Source organism: Ursus arctos, unplaced genomic scaffold, assembly GCF_023065955.2.
Source record: "Ursus arctos isolate Adak ecotype North America unplaced genomic scaffold, UrsArc2.0 scaffold_19, whole genome shotgun sequence".
Lineage (NCBI taxonomy): Eukaryota > Metazoa > Chordata > Mammalia > Carnivora > Ursidae > Ursus > Ursus arctos.
The window spans coordinates 24,718,176-24,731,744 of record NW_026622863.1 but is presented as its reverse complement, the minus strand read 5'-3'; the positions used below and the strand labels follow the sequence as shown (position 1 = coordinate 24,731,744).

Genomic DNA, 13,569 nt, shown 5'->3' with positions numbered 1-13,569 from the left:
TCACCAATGCTTTCCACTCAGTGGAAAACTCAGGAAAAGAATGTGCCTAATACTTGGAGAAATTCTTACACCCTTAGATCAAGTCAAATTCTGGTAGGGATATTGAAACCAACAGCTTTAAAGAGATAAGTCAGTGTAAATCCAAAGGGTGTCTGGAGAGGAAGAAAAGAAAAAGGATATGAGAAGAGTTTGGTAAAGAAATGAAAAAAAGAAAAAGAAAAGAATTTCACCCCAAGGCAAATTAGTTTCAAAAAAATATTTCAATAGTAATAACTAAGTTGGTGTTGATCTTGACACAGGATTTTGGGAGAGCACATCTTTTACCTTCACATCCTAATACAAATATATAAGTCACAATACATTTATGTAATGGCTATCATCCTGTGTTACTCAGGGCTCTCCAAAGAAAGAGAAGCAATAAGCATTAGGATGTATAGACAGACAGACAGACAAATACAGATAGAGTGAGCAAGAGCAACAGCAAGAGTGATTTTAACAAATTGGCTCATGTGACTGTAGATGCTGGCGAATCCCCAAACCAACAGGCAGGCTAGAGACCCATGGAAGTTAGTATTTTACTTCTTGAGAGTTTATAGGCAGAATTCCCTCCTCTCGGGAAGTCAGTCTTGTTTTTATTAAAGCTTTCAACTGATTAAATGAAGCCCACCCACATTATAAAGGATAATCCGTTTTACTCAGAAGTCTACTGATTTAAATTTTAATCACATCTAAAAAATACCCTCACAGAGACATCTACAATAATGTTTGACCAAATATCTAGGTACTGTGGCCTAGCTAGGTTGACACATAAAACTAAACATCACATATCCATCCATCTGTTCACTCAACAAGCTTTTATTCAGTGCTATAATGTGCAATACACTGCCAAATGCTGCAACACAGAAATGTTAGCTGTTACACTAAGGTGTTTATTTACAACACATAATAAGGGGAGTGACTCTGGTTTGGCATACTTTTGACCAACAACTTTTCCACATTTCTTCAAATTCTGTATTGGCTTTACATAATTTTCCACAAGACTAGCTAATGTGCTTAAGGAGCACATTAACTAACACTGCTCTTAAGATATGAGTAAGAAAAACATCTTATTGTGTATTTCAAATCACAAAGAACAATGTTCTAATTTGAATACAGATAAATAAGATAGAAATACTTTATTTTCTTGCCATTATGGTGCAAATCAAGATCTAATTTTTAAAAGTAATTCATTTGTAATTCTTTTGGAAATAATGCCTTGAAGTCATTATTTTTTTAATGCGACCTATGGAGCTTTGGAAAGCACAAAATGGCATGTACAGAAAGGGCAAGAAATGGAACAGGCTATTGAAAGAAGAGAGACAGTAACTCAAATGATCACCTAAACCATGGAGTATTCTTTTTAATCATTCTTTTTTTTCTCAGGTTAGGAAGTTATTAACCTGTATCCTGGGCTAAGTGAGCACCAATGACATCAACAGGACAGATAAATAAAATGCAAGTTGAAAATTAAACATATTCTGGCAACATTAATCCTAACAGTATTTTTAATTAAAATGAAAGGTAAATGTATTTTGTCCATTTTAATTTTTTTATATAGTAAGATGTGGAAAGTAACTAGAAACCAATCCTAGCAAAAATGGGGTTTTGTTGTCATGTTTTCCCCCATTCCTCATTCTATGTATAGCATTGTAACAAATCCATTTTAATATCATTCAAGGGGACACTCTCCTTTAATCAGTATTTTCTCAAAAGGCTTTCTTTGGGAAATTATTGTCTACTTTGTTTCATTAGAGTGGCATACCTAAGGGCCATGCCTGGGTTTTCACAAACATTTAACTACTAAGAGTCAAAATAAATACTTTGTACCAATTTTTACCAGTGATGTAATTGCCCTGGTCTTTCAGTCACTTCACAGTTAAGACTATTTCCCCCTGGATAATCAGTCCTATGGACTATGTAAGTCCTACAGAGTCCTGGATCTGCCATTTATAAGCTATGTGACATTGGACACTGACTCCATGCTCCCTGCCTCAGTTTCCTCATATATAAAATGGAGAAATTATGATGTCCTTATAAAGAATAAATGAGTTAAACATCCATTCATGATTTAAAAAAAAAAAACTCTCAACAAAATGGGTTTAGGGGAAACATACCTCAAAATAATAAAAGCCATATATGAGAACCCACAGTTAACACCATACTCAATGAAGAAAAACTGAGAGCTTTTCCTCTAGGATCAGAAATAAGACAAGGATGTCCACTCTTGCCACTTTTAATCAACATAGTATTGGAGGTCCTAGCCACAGCAGTTGGACAAGAAAAAGAATGAAAGGCATCCAAATTGGTGAGGAAGAAGTAAAACTGTCACTATTTGTAGATGACATGATACTATACACAGAAAACCTTAAGGACTTCACCAAAAAAAAAAAAAAAAAAACCTACTGGAAATAATAAATGAATTTGGTAAAGTTGTAGAATACAAAATTAATATACAGCAATCTGTAACAAGGAAGCAGAAAGAGAAATTTTAAAAAGTCTTCCATTTACAACTGCACCAGAAAGAATATCTAGGAATAAACTTAACCAAGGGGGTGAAAGACTTGCACTTTGTAAACTGTAAAACACTGATGAAAGAAATTAAAGATGACACAAATAAATGGAAAGATAAACCATGTTCACAGATTGGAAGAATTAATACTGTGAATTCTACTACCCAAAGCAATCTACAGATTCAATCCAATCCCTATCAAAATACCAATAGTATTTTTCACAAAACTAGAACAAATAATCCTAAAATTTATACAGACCCACAAAAGACCCTGAATAGTCAAAGCAATCTTGAGAAAGACCAAAGCTGAAGGTATCACAATTCCACATTTCAAGATATACTACAAAGCTATAATCCCTAATTACAAGATATAGTACAAAGCTATACAAAACAGTATGGTACGGGCACAAAAATAGACACATAGGTCAACAGAACAGAATAGAGAGCCCAGAAATAACCAGACTTATATGATTAATTAATTTATGACAAAGGAGGCAAGACAATGGGGGAAAGAGAGTCTCCTCAATAAATGGTACTGGGAAAACTAGACAGCTGCATGCAAAAGAATGAAACTGGAGTACTTTCTTTCATCATACCCAAAAACAAACTCAAAATGGATTAAAGACCTAAATGTGAGAACTGAAACCATAAAACTCCTAGAAGACAACACAGGCAGTAAACTCTTTGACATCAGCCTTTCCAATGTTTTTCCAGATATGTCTCCTAAGGCAAGGAAAGCAAAAACAAAAATAAATTATTGTAACTACACAAAAATAAAAAGCTTTTGCACAGCAAAGGTAACCACCAACAAAACAAAAAGATAACCTAACAAATGGGAGAAGATACTCACAAACGACATATTCAATCAGGGGTTAATATCCAAAACACGTAAAGAAATTATACAACTCAATACCAAAACAAAAAATGAAGAAAAAACCCAAATAAGTTGATTAAAAATGGGCAGAGGACCTGAATAGACATTTTTCCAAGAATATATACAGATGGCCAACAGATACATGAAAAGATGTTCAGTATCACTAATCATCAGGGAAATGCAAATCAAAACCACAATGAAATATCACCTTACACCTCTCACAATGGCTAGAATCAAAAAGACAAGAAGTAACAATTGTTGGTGAGGATGTGGACAAAGAAGAACTTGAGAGCACTATTGGTGGGAATGTAAATTGGTGTAGCCACTGTGGAAAACCGTATGGAAATTCCTCAAAAAATTAAAAATGGAACTACCATATGATCCAGTCATTCACTGCTGGTCCTTTACCTAAAGAAAATGAAAACACTAATTCAAAAAAATATATGCATCCCCGTGTTTATCGTAGCATTATTTACAATACCAAAATATGGAAGCAACCCAAGTATCCACTGATCCATAAGTGGATAAAGAAGACGTAATATTACTTAGTCATTTAAAAAATGAGATCTTACCATTTTCAACAACAAGGATGGACCTAGAGGATATTATGCTAAGTGAAGTAAGTCAGAGAAAGAAAATACCACAAGATTTCACTTATATGTGGCATTTAAAACAAATGGACAAACCAAAAAAGCAGAAACAGAACCATAAATACAGAGAACAAATTGATGCTCTCAGAGGGGAAGGGGGAGAGGGGTGAGGGCAAAATGGGAGAAGGGGAGTGGGAGATACAGGCTTCCAGTTATAGAATGAATAACTCAGGAAATGAAAGGTGGAGCATAGTGAATATAGTCAAGGGTATTTTAACAGCACTGTATGGTGAGAGATGGTAGCTACACTTGCGGTCAGCACAGCATAACATACAGAGTTGTTCAATCATTATGTTATACACCAGAAGCTAGTGTAACATTGTATATCAACAACAATAAAAAAGATTTTTTAAAGAATAAATTCATCAAGATTTGTAAAGGATTTTAAAACAGTACCTAGAACATAATAAGCATTATGTGTTAGCTGTTACAATTTTTATTACCCAGATTAAGACCAAAACTAATGGTAACTTGCATCATAAAAGAATGTTTGTTAACTACCCTCCCTTCCTTGTTTCATTCAGTTCCCCAGTGCCCTACTACTCTGCCACAGAATCTGCTTCTAGGGGAACCCAATTAAAAGAAGCCAACTGATACGACATGTTAGAAAACTTTGCAGTAAAGGAAAGGGTTTTAGATAACCTTAGGGACGCTAGTATACTTAGAACTCACTGGGAAAAGCACCACACAGTCTGAGGATCTAAGTCTGGATCTTAACATTATTATCTGTTTGTGTCCCAGCCTTTAAAATCAGTAAGGAAAGGATGAACTAGTCAATAAATTGGAATAACTTGCTGAGCATCTTGGGGGACAGAGTAATAAGATCTCTTACCTCACACCTCTACAAATGCCAAAGATGTAATTTTGATGTGGAAAGGCCTTCTAAAGACAGAAACCTCTTTTCTACACCCAAGGGCACCTCCAAGGCTTCCCACCTGCAACGGAAATGAGGAGATGGAATGAATAGAAATTGTGAAAGTAAGAGCTATAAGATTTGGAAAATGCACACAGAGGACCCTAAACAAGGAGTTTCAGAGGACTCTATGACCTTAATCTTGGATGACAGATTAAACAAACTGTTGGGGCGCCTGCGTCACTCAGTGGTTGAGCATCTGACTCTTGGTTTCAGCTCAGGTCATGATCTCAGGGTCATGAGATCAAGCCCCTCATCAGGCTCCATGCTCAGCAGGGAATCTGCTTAAGATTCTCTCTCCCTCTTCCCCTGCCCCTCCCCAGCCCTCTTGCACACTCTCTTTCTAAAATAAACAAAAATAAAACCTAAACAAACTGTACAACATCATCTCTGCTTGTCTCACTCTTGTGCTGTAAAACCTTTCACTGTTTATCAAATGAACTTTCAAAATCCTTTAGCTGAGTATTTGGATATTCACGACCCTAGCCTACCTTCCAGCTTCATTCCTAATCCTCCCCTATGTTTCTCCTACCCCTCAATCATGCTGACCTTTGCACTATCTCTCTCTCTCTCTCTCTCTCTCTCTCACACACACACACACACACACACACACACACACCATGTCCTTTCTTGCCTTCCTACCTAGATTTGAGTTAGGTGCTCTACCTAGAGTGTTTTTCCTTTTTCATCCCAGGTTTATCTGAGAGCCGAGGTTTTCCAACATTCACTGGGGCGATTGTTAAGTGTTTAACAATCAGCATGGGATGGACAAAGCCCTGAGCTTTAGCCTTTACCAATTCCTGTGTCAGTACTCTCACCAGTGCTGATTTGAAGCTATTAAGTTGGTATCAACCAATAGGCAAAATTCCTGAAAACATAATAGGCTACAGAGAAACAATACAAGCTGATTGTAGCATACCACCTTTCCTAATCCTCGCCCCACCACTTCCCAGCTCCCCACCTCTACTCCCAGCACATATGATTTGTGCCCCACACCCAGAACCTTCTCTCCCCTTAGAAGACTGTATTTAACTTGCATTATTCTCCTCATCATATATTTAAGAATTTGCTTTATTTATCTACAGATTAAAAACCACTTGAGAACAATTCATTGTTTTATCCCTTGTTAAAACTCTTATAGAACTTCAGGAAGGGGTCATCAATTTCCCAGAGCCCAGAGGAAGATGGAGCAGAAGAACAAAGATTCATAGAGAATGTTCAGGAAGAGTTTTTACCTGCTTAGAAGAAGTGGTATGCAATTTATGTCTTTTAGTAGGAAAAGGACTGATAGACTTGAATGTTTAATCCTGCTTATCTACCCAGTGTAGAAATGAGTCAGAGAAGAGATATAAGGTAACTTCAGCGTTCTTGCCTCCTGCTTTCTATTTTGTCCCCAGAGCATGCTGTCTGGACCTCAACCTCAGGAAATGTCTTGTCCTACATAAAACTATTCCTCTTCTCTCCATCTCCCTATCCCCTAAGGAAACATTGCTCGCTGAGAACATGAAATGATGAAATCATTGAGGGTAAGGATGAGATCTTCTTTGCTTTTATAATCTCCAGGGCCAGCCTAATGCTTGGTATCCAGCAGGGATTCAATGAAGATATAGTGAGTAAACAAAATAATGCTTTCTTCTAAAAAAAGGAAATGGATTTAAACTAACAGAAATGGTATTATTCACATGATATCCTTTTCAACTGAGCCAAACTTCAGACTGTTACCCGTAGAATAGATTATAGTAGTGAAGACACCTGTCAGCCCCAGACCTCAACACTTGAAAACCTGTGAGCTCCTCCTTTGCTTATTATTGGGATGAAGGTCAATGCTCAAATGCCATTCATTTATTCCCTCCTTCGTTCTTCCAATACTTATTTAGTACCTTTTATACGCTAGACCCAGTGCTAGAAATTGTATACATTTCTCAAAGTTAACATTCATTTTATATCCTATGCAGAAGAAAATAAGATTCGTGAAATTCCTAAATGCCGTAGAACATGAGGCATGACACAAGAGCACAACAACCTTAAAGAAAGTATCAGCTTCCAAATGCACACCCAATACATAAAATCCAAGTAGTCTCCAATTTTCCTAAACTACACACACAAAGAGAATTTGAATTACACACAAAGAGAACTGTTACCGGAAGATTTGTGAATACTAATAGTATGGTATTAAACATGTTTTAAGATGTAGTCCTAAGGAGAGAATGAGCTCAAAGGGCTCAGAAACAGTTTTCCAGATTTCTCAGAAAGTCTTCCTGTTTGTTATACAACCTAAAACCTGTTGGTATTTAATAGTGGTATTTATCTGCCAGCCATAAACACCTGTCTGTGACAGCAAATATGATACTCAACTCATCATTAAGTACTGTCACCTTTATGGACAAAACATATGCCTTATCTAACCATTTCTCCACTGATGTCATCCTGGTTAAGTCTCTACCACCTCTTTCCAGACTACTCTAACATGTAACAGAGCAGTCAAAGCCATCCTCCTAAAATAGAAATCAAACATTGTTCCTCCCTTGCTTAAACTCCAATGGCTTCTGCAGATTTAAGGAGACTCCAAAATCACTCTCACTTCTGACACCAACTACAAAGTTCAGGGGTCCCATGACCACCCTCACTTGTGTCACCAATTATAAGTTTGGGAGTCCCTAAGACCACCCTCAGTTTGGATAACTTGATAGAAAACCTCACAGAACTCACTAAAAGCTATTATACTCATGGTTCTTGTTTATTACAAAGAAAGGACACAGACAGAAATCAGCCAAGGGAAGAAGAGCATGGGCCAGAGTCCAGGACAGCTCCACCCAAAGCTTCCAGTTGTCATTTCCAGCAGAGTCATGTATAGCGCTAACTCTTCCCTCTGAAGATGTATGACAATATTCATGGTGTTACTGCCAACCAGGGAAGTTCAACCAACCACTGATATTCAGAATTTTTATTGGGATTCAGTCACCTATATATGGCTGGCTGTCCACATTGCTAATCTTTAGTCTCTGGCCCTCTGGAAGTTGAGATGCTACTATATGGCCCAAACCAACCACCATAAATCACAGTGTCAAACTATCCAGTGTGGCTCAGGACTACCAGGTAGACAAAGACTGTCTTAACAGGCAAAGCTTTCAGGAGCCAAGGGCAAAAGGCAGACCTCTGTTTGGGTGAGGTTAATTGTTTTCAATACATTTAGAACAAACAGTCCTGGCCTACAAGGCCAGATAAAATCTGGCTTCTATCTGCCTTTCCTCTATCTCCATTTCCCCATCACTAGCTCTGCTCCGATCCCATCAGCCTTCTTTCAGTTCTTGGGGAAAAGACAGCTCCCAGTCAGGGCTGATGCTCCTACTGTTCCCTGTACCTAGAATGCCCTTCCCCAGATCTTCACATGGTTGCCTGCAGCTCGTCAAATTAATTGCCACCTCCTTCGAGAGGCTTTCCCTAAATACCCTAGCAAAAGCAGTTTCAACCTGCCTCCTGACACACTTCACACTTTAAATGTGTGCATGCACTGAACATATGCACTACACATGCACACACCATACACATCTACATACTACACATACCCACGTATACTCACACAGACTACAAACACACTACATACACATACATGTACATACTCCACCACATTAAACTGTTTTCTTCTTAGAACTTTTTAGGACCTAAATTGTTCATTATTTGTTTATTGCCTCTCTATTCTTTACAATAAGAATGCTGTTAGCTTATTCACCAATCTTATTGACCAGTCTTTTCCCAATATACACACTGGTACCTAATATCCAATATGTATTGAAAAAAATTTGTGGATTGACTATGCCTGATATGAGACAAGTATAGACACACAGACTAATAACGTCCCTGAACTGGTTTCAGATCACATGTATACCTGGCAGCATTAAAAACAAGTCTTTTTTTCTTAGTGAGCAAGAGATGAGACATTGTATGCCTTTTATAATTAATGAAGGGAAAATGCTAATATGAATATATGAAATGTAATCAAATTAATGAGTCTCATTTTCCCATGTGGATTGTTAAAACAGTCTCATTATCTGGTATCCATAAATTATGCTGGTGATTTAAATGTACCAGGTTATCAGTGATAGGAAAAAAAAAAATGCCAGGCTGGACCCAGAAGCAAAAGGTAAGTCTCTTTTTCCTTTTCTCCCATATCAGAAAACCCAAGTTCCTAACTCAATGCTAACCAATTAAAGGTATAAGCTGATTACTCACCAATTAAAAAGAAATGAACTATCAAGCCACAAAAAGACTTGGATGAATCTTAAATGCATATTGTTCAGCCAATCTGAAAAGGCTACCTGTATGACTCTAACTGTATGACGTTCTAGAAAAGGTAAAACTATGGAAACAGTCATTGGGAAGGAAAAATTTTTCTCTGTACTTCAAAGGTTCTTCCAGCTGGTCTAAGAATTAAATTGACATGAGAAAGGTTAAGAAGAGAAAATGAAATTTCGGTTGGTACATATAGGAATCTCACATACAGGAGAAGTTCAAAGATAGAAAGGCAAAATGAGGTATATATGCCGTCCTGAGCTAAGGAATGGAATAGGGGCCTGGGGCTTCAAAGGGGAGGAAGGTAAATCACAGGGCAATAAGAAGAGCAGATGTTTGGTAGTTAGATGTTTATCCTGCCAAACAGATGGGTCACTCGGATAAAATTTATCTCTGGTAGTAACTCTTATTCTGGGAAAGACCCCCAATTTAGATTCTCCTAGGTAGTTAAAAGAAGGACAAAAGTTTCTCTTGAACCCACAGGGTCTTGATTACCTTCAACTCAAAATATCCCACAAGCCAAAGTGGCACATTTTGGAGAGACTTGTCCTGGACCCCTTCACAATAAAAAGAAGTGATTTACAAGGGTTTAGGAGTAGGGGTGAATGATGAAGTACAGGGCAGTGAAACTGTTTAATATGATGCCATAATAGTGGACACATGTCATTATACATTTGTCGAAATCCATAGAACATACAACACCAAGAGTAAACGCTAACGTAAATGATGAATGTTAGTTAATAATGATGTGTCAACAATTGGTTCATCAATTGTAAAAAATATACACACTAAGGCAATATGTTAACAGGGGAAACTGGGCAGGAGAGGAGGGAGTATATGAGAGCTCTCTGTGCTTTCCCTTAGAATTTTTGTAAGCCCAAAACTGCTCCCAAAAAAATCTTATTAAAAAAAAAAAAAAAGACAGCACAAGCTCCATTTCTTTTCATGAAAATTTGAGAGGCTATTTCCTCAACTCTAAATGCATTAAGATACACAGAGTCTAACCTATTTTTTAGTTAATTATAACCTGTTTTTCCATCACATTTCCAGATTCTATGTAACAGATGGTGAAAATGTCTATTCTGAAGACCTATAAAGTATTCCTGTTCAAGAATAGTGGCTATTATCCAACATCCCCTGCACAAGAGTTGGAATACCCAGGGTAGGGTGCAAGGAAAGGGGGGGGGCACACGTGGGCAACAGGGTGGAAAACAGAAAGCAAATCCTCGGGGTGCTAACAGGAATAGAGGGTAGTCCTAGAGGAATTAAAAGTAACCCCCATCAGGAACCTAGGGAAATCATCTATGAAGAGAAAGAAATGACTTGTTTGAAATTCATTCACACTGGCAGGGTCAATAGAAAAATTTCAATGTAAATAACAGGAGACCTTAAATGTGTGTTTGCTGAATGCTGAAGCATTGGGGGCAGAAACTAAGCAGAGGTTTCTGCAGTGGCCAAATGTTTCCTCTTCTCACAGCAGAACGACCATTAAAAAAGAAGCCCTGAGAATGTCTTCAATGTAGATGAAGGCCAATCAGAAACCCCTGTGAAAGATTTTTAAAGATTTTTTTTTTCTATTCTCCATTGTATTCCATCTGTATTGGATAAGATTTGGGGGAGTGACAATTTGCCATTATCTTAACCTCGGTGTTGAAGCAAAATTTCAAGGAATCAATGTGGCTTTTTCCCTTCCCAAGAGCATCTTCACCTTTACACCACCGACTCTTCATTCGTCATCAGCAAGCAGGGGACAGTTATTCAGAAAACAATGGCAGGAGCTCCAAAGCACTGGGGCTTTAATGCTATTTCTGTCTCCATAAAATCTTCAATAATTTGTTTACGACTTCTAAAATTCAACAATAGTGTGCAAATGCAATTCCACTTATGTTAATGTGTGCCTTCTTCTCGCATATCAGATTCTGAATAAAAATTAGGCAAGTGCTCTGTTTTGAAAATATGTAAGATGTGAACTTGCAGGGAGGAAAAAAACCCTCCAAATGCACTATCCTATCAACCACATTTTTTTTAACTTAATAACTTAAGTGAACTGTTAGTGAAATTACAACCTGCTTGTGACACAATAAATTTACAACAAAATTCATTCCATAAATTATTCAATTCTGTGACTGCAGTCAAGGAGAGAAATATCACCAGGAGCAGGTGATTAGCATGTGAAAAGAAAACCCATCTCCCCACCAAAACAATCACTGTCAAAGCCTCCTATTGGAGTTTTGTAAAAATTACCATTAAGAACACACATTTAAGTCTTTGTAGTTACTTTAAAAGGACTAAGTATTTGATTTACATTATATTCATTTGTTCTTTCTTCAACTGTCTCTTTCTCCCACAAACCATAACCGCCTCAATAAATGCTTGCTCAATCAAGTGTGCATTAAAACAAAAGAATTTAACTTCAATAAAAGTGATGAATCAGGGCCAGAAGTTAACTTTTCCTTCCTCTGTATATCTGGCTACCAGGTAGGCAGAGCAGAAATTTACATTCGATATTCCACAGGGGAATATTATAGGTTTCCATTGTGTTGTTGGTCATAGTTGTAGATTTTTGCATAAATCATTTGAGGCAAGAGTTCCAGGGCAAAGGAGTCTCCAACGAAACTACATTTGTGAACATTTTCTATGGGCTATAGATCTATTTAAATGGGACCGTCAGCTTTCCACCAACTCAATGCATAAAAGATGGTGCTTGCAGACTAAAAGAGTTTCAGGATCAAGACAGGTTTTCTGAAATCTAAGATGCAAATACCTAGCAGTTGGTATTTCCAACAAGCTCTTGGAACATTACTTACTCTACATGGTAGCTGTTCTTCAATAACCCAAAAAAGTAAATGCAATCACCTTTTCTCTTAAACCAAGAATGTGGCTATCCTCCCATACATTGCTTTCATTTCAGCATATGCTTTGGAATTTGGCTTTCCTTAGGGGATGCTCTTTTTCTCATAAGTAATGTATGACAGGCAGCATAATGGCCGCCCAAAGATATCTGTGTCCTATTTCCCAGTGAATATGTTACATTATCCAGCAAAAGGGAATTAAGGTTACAGATGGAATTAAGGCTAATAATCAGCTGATCTTAAAAGAGGGAGATTATATTGGGTAGTCCCCACTGTAATCACTGGGGTCTTCAAATGTGCAAGAAGAAGGCCAAAGAGTAAGTACCAAAGTGATTGATATAAGAAAGACTTAACTGGACATTGCGGGCTTTGCAGATGGAGGAATGGGCTCTGAAACCAAGGAATGGGGGCAGATTCTAAAAAATGAACGATCCAAGAAAACGAATTCTCCCCTTGAGCCTCCAGAAGGAATGAAGCCTCATTGACACCTTGATCTCAGTCCAACAAGATCAATTTCAGATTCTGACTTCCTGAATATAAAATAATAAATCTGTGCTACTTCAAACTCTTGAGTTTATGGTAATTTATTAAAGCAGCAATAGGAAACTAATGGAGTATTTAAATAATACTCATTCTGAAAGGCAAACGGTGTGAGAAAGGAAAAGAATTCCACAAATTGTTAGTATTTGTTCATAAAGGAAATCACAAAATGAAAGGTCTAAAAATTAATTTTATATAACTTCTGAAAATTATATAGAAAAGAATAATTTGGATGGTTAAAAATGTTTTAATTGCTATTACATTTCTTCCATTTATCAGAAAGATCCTTTATATTTTATGGATTTATCTTCCACTAGCATTAGAATACTTCACCCCATGTAAAGCTATTCATTTTTTCTTGGATAATACTTCTTTCTCATCTAATATCTGAACCATCAGCTACTACCTGGCATGTGGTTTGTGTTTTGATACACAAAAGCTATCTAAAAGACCACCTGTCCTTATAAGAGTAAATTATTATTAGAGTGTGTAAAGGAGGAAAAACTTTTCCTCGACCCTCTTAGGGTACACCTGGCTGGGCCTAAAAATTAAACTGATAAAGACAAATAAATTAACAGGATAAAAGCATACATATTTATTAATGTAAGTTTCTCATTACACTGGAGACTTGGTAAGGAAATGAAAGACCTGAAGAAGCAGATATGCCTGAATGGTTTTGTTTTGTTTTTTTAAGATTTTATTTATTTATTTGACAGAGAGAGTACAAGCAGGGGGAGTGGCAGAGGGAGAGGGAGAAGCAGGCTCCCTGCTTGGGAGCCTGACAAAACATGGGGCCTTGATCCCAGTACCCTAGGATCATGATCTGAGCTGAAAGCAGGTGCTTAACACACTGAACCACCCAGGCGCCCCTGCCTGAGTGTTTTTAAGAGTAGGTTTGATAA

The 13,569-nt window shown here is 37.3% G+C and overlaps 1 protein-coding gene across 1 annotated transcript in view; it reads right to left on the bottom strand.

Moving 5' to 3' along the window:
* Positions 1-13,569, bottom strand: part of ZFHX3 (zinc finger homeobox 3) — a 1,297,849-nt gene that overhangs the window by 1,116,218 nt on the left and 168,062 nt on the right. Inside the window, exon 7 of the mRNA XM_057314209.1 lies at positions 4,905-5,007. The gene's annotated coding sequence lies outside the window, so the exon portion shown is untranslated. The remainder of the gene's footprint in view (positions 1-4,904; positions 5,008-13,569) is intronic.